This window comes from Dendropsophus ebraccatus, chromosome 3 (genome assembly GCF_027789765.1).
Source record: "Dendropsophus ebraccatus isolate aDenEbr1 chromosome 3, aDenEbr1.pat, whole genome shotgun sequence".
NCBI classification, from domain to species: Eukaryota; Metazoa; Chordata; class Amphibia; order Anura; family Hylidae; genus Dendropsophus; species Dendropsophus ebraccatus.
Window position 1 is genome coordinate 156,981,995 of NC_091456.1, and position 10,637 is coordinate 156,992,631.

The following is a 10,637-nucleotide window of genomic DNA, read 5'->3' on the forward strand; positions in this document are numbered from 1 at the left end:
CGGGTGTTATCTGGTGTGGCAATGTTATCTACTCACAGTATGTATGTATTGGTCAGGTCTGGTATGGCGGTATTGGTCAGGTCTGGTGTGGCAGTGTTATCCAGTCACAGTATGGCGGTATTGGTCAGGCCTGGTGTGGCGGTGTTATCCAGTCAGAGTATGATGGTATTGGTCAGGTCTGGTATGGCAGTGTTATCCAGTCACAGTATGGCGGTATTGGTCAGGTCTGGTGTGGCAGTGTTATCCAGTCACAGTATGGCGGTATTGGTCAGGTCTGGTATGGCAGTGTTATCTAGTCACAGTATGGCGGTATTGGTCAGGTCTGGTGTGGCAGTGTTATCCAGTCACAGTATGGCGGTATTGGTCAGGTCTGGTATGGCAGTGTTATCCAGTCACAATATGGCGGTATTGGTCAGGTCTGGTATGGCAGTGTTATCTAGTCACAGTGGTGCGGTATTGGTCAGGTCTGGTCTAGCAGTGTTATCCAGTCACAGTATGGCGGTATTGGTCAGGTCTGGTGTGGCAGTGTTATCCAGTCACAATATGGCGGTATTGGTCAGGTCTGGTGTGGCGGTATTATCCAGTCACAATATGGCGGTATTGGTCAGGTCTGGTATGGCAGTGTTATCTAGTCACAGTGTGGCGGTATTGGTCAGGTCTGGTGCGGCAGTGTTATCCAGTCACAATATGGCGGTATTGGTCAGGTCTGGTATGGCAGTGTTATCTAGTCACAGTGTGGCGGTATTGATCAGGTCTGGTATGGCGGTGTTATCCAGTCACAGTATGGCGGTATTGGTCAGGTCTGCTATGGCGGTCTTATCCAGTCACAGTATGGGGGTATTGGTCAGGTCTGGTATGACAGCGTTATCCAGTCACAGTGTGGCGGTATTGGTCATGTCTGGTATGGCAGTGTTATCCAGTCACAGTATGGCGGTGTTGATCAGGTCTGGTATAACGGTGTTTTCCAGTCACAGTATGGCGGTATTAGTCAGGTCTGGCGTGGCGGTGGTAAATGTGACGTCTGGTGCTATTAGCTAACAATCTACCAATCCTGTGGTGAGAATTCCTTCAGGCAATATGCAGGCTGCTCCAAACATTAATTCAATGTGGAAATTTGTTTATGTTTTAAGCTGTTAAAAACCATAAAAACTAGAGATGAGCTAACTGTTTTGACTTTTGGGCCGATGGCATCGGCGCTCTCTCGTCATGCCTGTGATTCCGGCCGCATAGTTGCGATCCCGCGAATATGCGGCCAGGATATTCCAGGGATTTCAACATCGTTTCCTTGGAATATCCTGGCCGCATATTCCCAGGAGCGCAACTATGCAGTCGGGATCACAGGCATGACGAGAGAGCGAACTGCTTTCAGACCAAAAGTCCGAACAGTTCGCTCATCTCTAATGAAAACCGCGATTCAGACAATGTTTCTACATGTAGAGAAATGCATGTGGCCGAAACCAGGCTCCTATTTCTTCCCCAGTAGTCATGTGCTGTTACCGGGATTATTGGCCATACGGCTATTGGTTACCGCATGAGGGTCTGGCATCTGCTGCATGTGGTGTCGTACAGTAAATGTGGGAACGCAGCCTACGTATATTTCAGTCAGTATATGTATATTTCAGTCAGTATATTTCAGTCAGTATTGCAACCAAAACCAGGAGTGGATTAAAAACACAGAAAGGATCTGTTCACACAATGTTGAAATTGAGTGGATGGCCGTCATTTAATGGCAAATATTTGCTGTTATTTTAAAACAACGGCTGTTGTATTGAAATAATGGCCGTTATTTACTGTTATATGGCGGCCATCCACTCAATTTCACCATTGTGTGAACAGATCCTTTCTGTGTTTTTAATCCACTCCTGGTTTTGGTTGCAATACTGACTGAAATATACTGACTGAAATATACGTAGTGTGAACGCAGCCGGGAGACTGATCAGATATCAATACAATGCATAGAAACTAGAAAATCCTCATGCTAATTAGTGATTGAAGATGGGGCGTCTTCAGGTGTAGTGCCGGGGGCAGCAGCAGCTGCTAATACAGCCCTGCTGATAGGAGGACACTGCCACCACTGGTACTGGCATCAAGTTACTGCCACCACTAGTGACACTGTTACTGACACCAAGACACTGCCACCCTTGGTACTAATACCAAGACACCAAGGTCTACCTGTGTACAGTTGGGTCTACCGCTATGGTCACTGCTTAGGGAGAATATTGGTGTAATGGATTTTATTCAGTGACAATTTAGCGGTATTAGCCAGTCACTGTATGGTGAGGGTAGTGCTCATGGTGTGACGGTACTATTAAAAAACACACTGTGTGAACATAGTCTAAAAGAGATAAACATAGTACTAAAAGCAATGACACCATCAACTCATTCTATACATAGTTGAAAGTATAATATACATGACTATACGTATATACTATTGCTGTAAATGCACAATTAATAATGAAAAAGCAATTCACATTTAACATTGAGATTAAGGGTGCCTTTACACTGAGAGATTTATCTGACAGATTTTTGAAGCCAAAGCCGGGAACAGACTATACACACAGAACAAGTCATAAAGGGAAAAACAGATTTCTCCACTCTTTAAATCCATTCCTGGCTTTGGCTTAAACATCTGTCAAATAAATCTCTCTTTGTAAAGACACCCTTAGGGTCCCTTTACACAGAAAGATTATCTGCCAAAGATTTGAAGCCAAAGCCAGGAATGGATTTGAAAAGAGGAGAAATCTCAGTCTTTCCTTTATGACCTGATCTCTGTTTATAGTCTGTTTCTGGCTTTGGCTTCAAATCTTTGGCATATAATCTGTCAAATAATCTTTCTGTGTAAATGGACCCTTAGTATTTAATTTAAATTGCCAAAATGCTTCCCTATGCAAAAGTATCCGGTAAATATCACAGTCTCTAGAAAATGTTCACACAACGTGCTTTTTATGAAAAGAATGGCCGTTGTTTTCAACTTAAACAACAGACATTCCTTTCATGCTGCAATAATTTGCATTGAAGTCAATGCAAACAATGGCCGTTGTTTCACACAATGTATTGAATAATGGCTGTTGAAATAATGATTCATGAATCATTTATTTAAGGCCGTTGTCCATAGACTTCAATGCAGTTTTTATTCAAAACAATGGCCGTTGTTTTGAGTGCCAAATAATGACTGTTGTTTATACGTTGTGTGAGCCTAAGCCTAAGGGTGCATAAATATCTTTATACCAAAAATACGGCAATGATCCAGCTGTCCATTGTGTTTCTGTAGAAAGTGCAAAGACGCACCTGACCTATTCCTGTCTGCACTGTTACTACCTCATTCAGATGTGCCAAGATGCCTGTTTTCAGTCTACGAATTGTGCACCACACATATTTTTTTGCAACATTTTATGCACTCTATAATGCACACTATAGGGGAGACATGGTGTAAAGTGACCCTGGCTCAGTTGCCCCTAGCAACCAATCAGATTCCACCTTTCATTTTCCAAAGAGTCTGTGGGGAATGAAAGGTGGAATCTAATTGGTTGCTAGGGGCAACTGAGCCAGTTTCACTTTACACCAGTTTGATAAATCTCTCCTTATATTCCTAGAAGTGCCATTAATAAAATATTTAATGTTGTTTTATTTCCTGTGGTATCTGTAAGCCGTTTCTTGTGTATAACTGCATATGTACAAGTTCTACAGGGATTTCTTCCACTTGTAAAAAAGCTATGTTTGAGAACGTTTGGTTTTGATATGCTTGAGAAAAGTCTTATAGTTAGGCCCGCTTCACACTGAGCAAAACTAGCAGAAATTCGCGGCGGAATGCCATTAGCCTCCCTCTCATAATGGGAGTCTATGGGAGGCGGGCGCTCCTTCTCTGTCCGCGCTGAAGAATGAACATGTTCATTCTTTAGCGTGGAGAGACGCTGTGAGAACAGCAGCACGCGCCTCCCATAGACTTCCATTATGAGAGGGAGGCTAACTGCATTGTCCGCCGCGGAATTCTGCTAGTTTTGCTCAGTGTGAACCCGGCCTAAGACTGAAACGTTGCATACCCTGTACATGAATTGAATAAACCCTTACATTTTTCACTTGAATTGGAGTACCGCAGTAATAATTTTTTGGGGTTTTGACATTAACCCCTTCAAGACAGAGCCCTTTGATGCACAAAAGTCCAGGTCAGTTAAATGCAATTTTCCTTTCCCGCCTTCTAAGAGCCATAGCGCTTTTATTTTTCCACTTACAGGGCTGTTTGGGGTGTCATTTTTTTGCGCCATGATCTCTAGTTTTTATTAATATCATATTGGTGTAACAGAAACATTTTGATTGCTTTTTATAATTTTTTTTGTGATATATAGTTTAATAAAATCAGCAATCCCGGTGTGTTTTTTTCCTCTTTTACGCCGATCACCGTGCGGGAACAATAATGTTATATTTTAATAGATCGGACAATTACGCACACTACGATATGTAATATGTTTATTTATTTTTTTATATTTTTATTTTTATAATGGGCAAGGGGGTCTTTTAAACTTTTATTGGGGGGGGGGGGGGGGTATAAGGTTTTTTATTTTATTTAAACTTTTACTTTTAAAAATGTTTTTTATTACACTTTTTTTTAACACTTTCATTTACTGTAAAATATGCAATCATTAGATTGCATATACTGATCTATGCTATGCCATAGCATAGCATAGATCAGTGTGATCGGCGATCTATGTATAGAGCTTGCCTGAGAGCAGACTGTACATAAAGATCGCCGATCCAACAGGACGAAGGTAATTAGCTTACCCCTGCCTGTTGGCAAATGCGATCGGGACCCGATCACTCAGTGACAGATGCTTGATCTGTCATTGAGCACCTTAAACGCTGCAATCGCTGTAGATAACGGTGTTTAAGGGGTTAATGAGAGTCAGCTGCGGAATCACAGCTGAGTCTCATTGCCTCCGGCTCCGAACACTGATGTGAGCGGGATCGCTCTCACTGCAGCGACCCCGCTCACATCAGGAAGCCCTGTCAGTGTCAGGAACGTATATATACATTCCTACTGCACGGGGTATGTGCAGTAGAAACGTATATATATATATATGTATATACAGATTGCTGACAGGAAGGGGTTAACCGGACTGGGAGATAGTTTATCACCCACTGTGGGAGCCCTTTTTGCTACTATAGTACAGCCTTCCTTTGATGTTTCCGCTATTTTTTTATCTTTTTTTCAAGATATGGATGTGTTTTTATACAATAGTTTTAATTTTTTTTATATTGTGGAGAGTAGACTAATGATAACTGGTTTATGATTTCCTAAATTCCTTTTTTCTTGTTTTTGGGGTTAATAAAAGGAGAAGTCCGGCCAGACCCATTTTTTTTAGCAAGTGCTGGGGAGCATAAAAGAAGTAACATGCTTTTACCTCCCCCACTCCAGCATTGGTGGCTGCATACCGCCACTCCGGTCCCCGGCTCCCCAGCCGCCTCCTGGACTGTGCGGGGACCGGGTCGTGACATGTGAGGTCCGCTCTGCCAGTCAGTGGCTGTATTGGGCCGTAGTGGTGTAGTGAGGTAACAGCGTGTTTTTTCTTTTATTCTCCCCCTCCCCAGCACTGGCTAAAAAAATGGGTCTGGAGAGTAACTTTCTTTAAGAGCGTTTTGGTTTAAGAGCTCACAGTTTTTCAAAATTGTAACTTGGTTTAAGAGCATTGCTTTGGTTTAAGAGCTCCCTGTACTGGGTGGGAGGGGGAGTGGGGGAGGGGCATGGCCTGCATAGCGGGGTCTACAGCCCTGTACTCTGACCCAGGAAGTCTCCCTCACCTTCCAAATCATAGCAGATCCACTTCAGGCTGGGTCTTGCACCAGGGGACAGGACTGTGGAGGTAATCTCTCCATAGCTGCTATACTGTGCCCACATATACCCTGCTCATTCCTTCATGCCCCCTGCAGTCTCTGTCAGTCCTTGTGTTTCCCATCCTCTCCATTACTGTACAGTAACTTATAATATCACATATTCTGCTGTTTCTGAATGTTTGTTTCATTTGTTTTACATGTTATTCAGAATAATAAATCAATATTTTTGGGGTGTGGAACCAATTGTCTGCATTTCTAAGATTTCTTATAGGAAAATTTGCTTTGGTTTAAGAGGGATTTGGATTACAAGCACGGTCCTGGAATGAATTATGCTTTTAATTCAAGGCACCACTGTAATTACAAATCTAAAAAAGAATTTTCTTTTAGGATGACTGGTAAATTTCAAGTTGAGGGCATTATTATTTAAGTAATCAACAGTGGTATGAAGGAGATACCTCCCTCCCAAATCAAGAGGAGATCATTGATGAATCTTCCATAATACTGTATAGGTGAGAAGGGATTATCTGCTACCTGCTATGTTTGACAGCCAGCTCCCTCTGCTGATCAAGTGATCTCTTCTTCTGAGCCCATCCGATCCTCCAAATGATGTCTGGAGCATTAACTAGGGGAGTACTGATGTGCCCCGGAGTGGGAAGGGGTTAAGGCCCTATTCCATGGAACGATTATCGGCCGTATTCGGCTGATAATCGTCCCGTGGAATAGAAGGCAACGATCAGCCAACATCAATCATCAATCAATCAGATTTAGAAAAAAAAAATTACCGGAATTACCGATGATAAATGTAAATTGAACACAAGGTAATTTATATGTGTTACCAGCTGAAAGTGAGAATAAGATAAGTCTTGGTTTTACCAAATATTAGTTCATCTTGATTTTGCATGTACATTTCAGATCTGGGCACCGGTTCACAAAAACAATGCCCTAGAGTTCGGGAAACAAATCTGATATGAAGGATGGAGAACCTTGGTTATAAAAAAAGATTAACAGAGTTAAATTTATTCAGCCTTGAGAAGAAGCTGAATAAATGATTGGAGACATCTGGAAGGGGTTAGATACTTTTTCACAGCCTTGTAACTATGTCATTTTAATTTGAGTTAATTCTGGTTTAGATGCCAGTGTTTTACTATGGATTTCAAAACTGGAGGTGTTTTTTTTATATTCTTTAAATACAAATGTGAAATTACATCAGTACCACCATCTGCACTGTTTGCATCATCGTCTGTTTTCATAATAGAAAAAAAAATGCCGGAATAGATAATGTATTACTTAGTTTTTAGAGATCATCATATTAAATTTTACAAGTCACTGCTTTTCTTTCCCCTTACAGTTAACATCTTTCCTGGGGCTAAAATGAACACTTCAGTAGTCGCCCTTTAGCAAGAACTGTGCTACAGACTTTGTTATAATTAAAAAACTAGTATCCCTATTGTCTCTGGCTTCTTCCTTGAGGTACTATACCATAATGTCAGCCTCTTTAACAAGGAGTAACTTTATTAGTATTCCTTTGTAAAATTTTATTATGTGAACGTTGTACACAGGGATATTGAATTTCTAGTATAATGTGCAAGAGGTGTACCTTTTCTTTTAATCCTTTATCTATAAGATGCTTACATTTGCAAATATTGGGATAAAATGGAAATGCAAACAAATGATATACCTTTCTTTATGTAACATAAACATACTATGCGGTTTCGTATCTTAAAGGAGAAGTCCAGCTTTTCTAAAATCTGGCAGCTGGCCGGGGCAGGAAGGAATTTGATCAGGAGTAGGAACTTACCTCTCATTGTGTTCGCAGTGAGTGGTGGGACCGGCTTTGGAACCCCCACTGGAAGCATTTCATCCTGTCCCGGCAGTTTTCCAAAATGGACTGCCATGTGTGATTCCATACTGTCTAAACTTTTTGCAAAATGCCAAAAAACAAAAAAAAAAAAAACAGTAGCCAGTTGTTAGATTTGAGTGAACAGAATTTTATGAAATGTCATACTTACTTAGCTTTTTTTGTGGCCTCGCTGGTGTTTTTTTGGGCTTTGAGGCTGGCTTCATACTGCCTTAAAATGTCGGATAAACGCCAACAAAAATGCCATGGCGCTTTGTTTTGTTTGTTTTTTTGCAAAAACGCCACAGCTTTTTTTTTTGTTTGCAAAAACACCAGCGGCCAGATGTTAGCTGGAAGTCAATGGAAGTTTATAAAATGCCTTATACACATAGCGTTTTTTGGGGGTCGTGGTTTTTCTCTCTTTTCTGGCGTTTTTGACGCTCTGTGGCAGAAAAAAACACAAATGCATGAAAAAAAAAATGCTGTGGGCCACATTGGCATTATTTTCTGGTGTTTTTTTGGCCTGAAAAATGCCAGACAGAAAGTGTGTGTGAGAGGGCATATACAGACATACAACCTGCTTGATGAACAGGTGTCTTTTCTTGTGTGAGCACATGAAGCACTGGGACTTCCTGTGTTTAATCTCTTTTTTTGAACAGAGAAAAGGCTAAAATTAACTCCTTTAAGTGTAAATGACAGGGAGAGTGTGATTGCGGGGGTCCCGATGGTTAAAACGGACCACCTGCCTCCGTGCGGTCCGATCGGCGCTCTGGTCACTGAGCCTGCACATGCAGGCTCAATGAGCAGAGCGCCGATAACACTGATCAATGCTATGCCTATGGTGAACAGCGTAGACGAAAAGAGGGAAAAAAGTGCGTGGATTACCGATTTTATGTTACATTATATATATAAAAAATTTATAAAAAGTGATCAAAACGTCCGATCTTCACAAATATGGTATTATTAAAAACTAGAGATCATGGCGGAAAAAATGACACCCCATACAGCCCTGTAGGTGAAAAAATAAAACTGTTATAAGCGTCACAATAGTCCCATTTTATTAATAATTAATTGCCAAAAAAAAGGATTTTATTAAAAAATATATATAACATTAGAGAATCTGTGTAAACCTGCATATGGTTTTGTGTTCGGACTGACCTATAGAATAATAGTATCATGTGGCTTTTACCATATAGTTTGGCCGAATCATTGATTTAAACAGAAAATGAACCCCCCAAACGTTACCATATTGCATTCTTTTTTACGATTTCACCTATTTTATATCTTAATAAATAATATATTTGGGATTCCGTCATACATGTTATGGTAAAATGAAAGACGCCATTACAAAGTACAAATATTCCTGTAAAAAAAAAAAAGCCATAACATGGCCTTGTAGATAGAAAGCTGAAAGTGCTAGAGCTCTTAGAAGGGGAGGAGGGAAAAACGAAAGCGCAAACATCACAATTTGCACAGTCCACTGGGTCATTTTGGGCCTGGTCCTCAAAGGGTTAAAGTAAATTTGTCACCTGGGAATTGAGTACCAAAGTTCTGACAGTGTTAGGGTGGTATTACACGGGCCGAGCAGGGCCCGATAATACCTGTAAACGAGCGCCGATCTGCTAGATCGTTGCTCGTTTACTGGCTTTATTACACCGCTCGATAATCGTTTGACAAGAGCTGTAAGGACATCGTTACCGATGTCCTTGCAGCCCTTGTTAAACTGGCATACATTACCCATCCACGTTCCAGGGCTGCTCCTGCCTTCCGCTTCTCCCGGGGTCCCGTGCGCGCTCTAGCTTCACAGCGGCCTGTCAGCTGGTAGGCCGCTCAGCCAATCACAGGTTGGGACCGCTGCGGCCTGTGATTGGCTGAGCGGCCTATCTGCTGACAGGCCTCTGTGAAGCTAGAGCGCGCACGGGACCCCGGGAGAAGCGGACGGCAGGAGCAGCCCTGGAACGTGGATGGGTAATGTATATCGTTAGTCGCCGGCCACGCACCGCTATCACACGTAGCGGTGCGCGGTCGGCGCCCGACAAAAATAGGGTCTAACCTATATCAACGATCAGCCGATGTCATTGGATTTAACTGTATTTAACTGTATTGTGTTTACTCATAAGGTCTGTAGAGCAGCACAGTAGAACTGAGAACTGTCTGGTGGTAATATAGGTCATTGTATTGTACTCTATTTGGTAACAGTATTATAACTATGTAGTCACTATGTCGTGGTAGTGGTCATGGCATGGTGGTATCATTAAAGGAGAAGCAATTTTTTAACAAGTGCTGGGGAGGGGGAAGATAAAAGAAATAACATCCATGCTACGGTCGCTGACATGCTAAGTGGACCGCACACGTGATGACCCGGGGACCGGAGTGGCAGTATGCGGCCACCAGAGCTGGAGCAGGGGAGGTAAGAACATGTTATTACTTTTATCCTCCCCTACCCCGCACTTGTTAAAAAAATAGCTTTGCCCAGACTTCTCCTTTAAGGCCTCGCATAGTGTTTGATAATAATGCCTTTTATATCACTGATAATATTGTATATTCCTGTTATCATGAATCTTGACGTGGTGTGTGGGCTTATGTACTTTGATCTAAATGTAACTAGCTCCTGATGTCAGTAGTATAGTGCTGAGAAGAAGATGGGCTATCATAAGTTTATGGGATGCCTTGTCTTCTTTCCCCCCCCATAGAATTACTTTGTATATTTGTTCATTAACCATTAACAGTATGAAGGTAATATTTACCTACTGTATGGTAGTAATATTTGGTCTTGGTTTAATGGTATTGTATGATAACTATATATAGTTGAAGGCGTACATTTACATACACACTAAGGTGCCCATACTCATACTACAGACGATCGAACCCACTGCTGGCAGTATAAGGTGTATAGGGGCCTCCCGAGTATCCTGAGATAAAACAGTAACTCTACTCATCATCTCACCAGAATAACCTATATTCCAGATGGAAA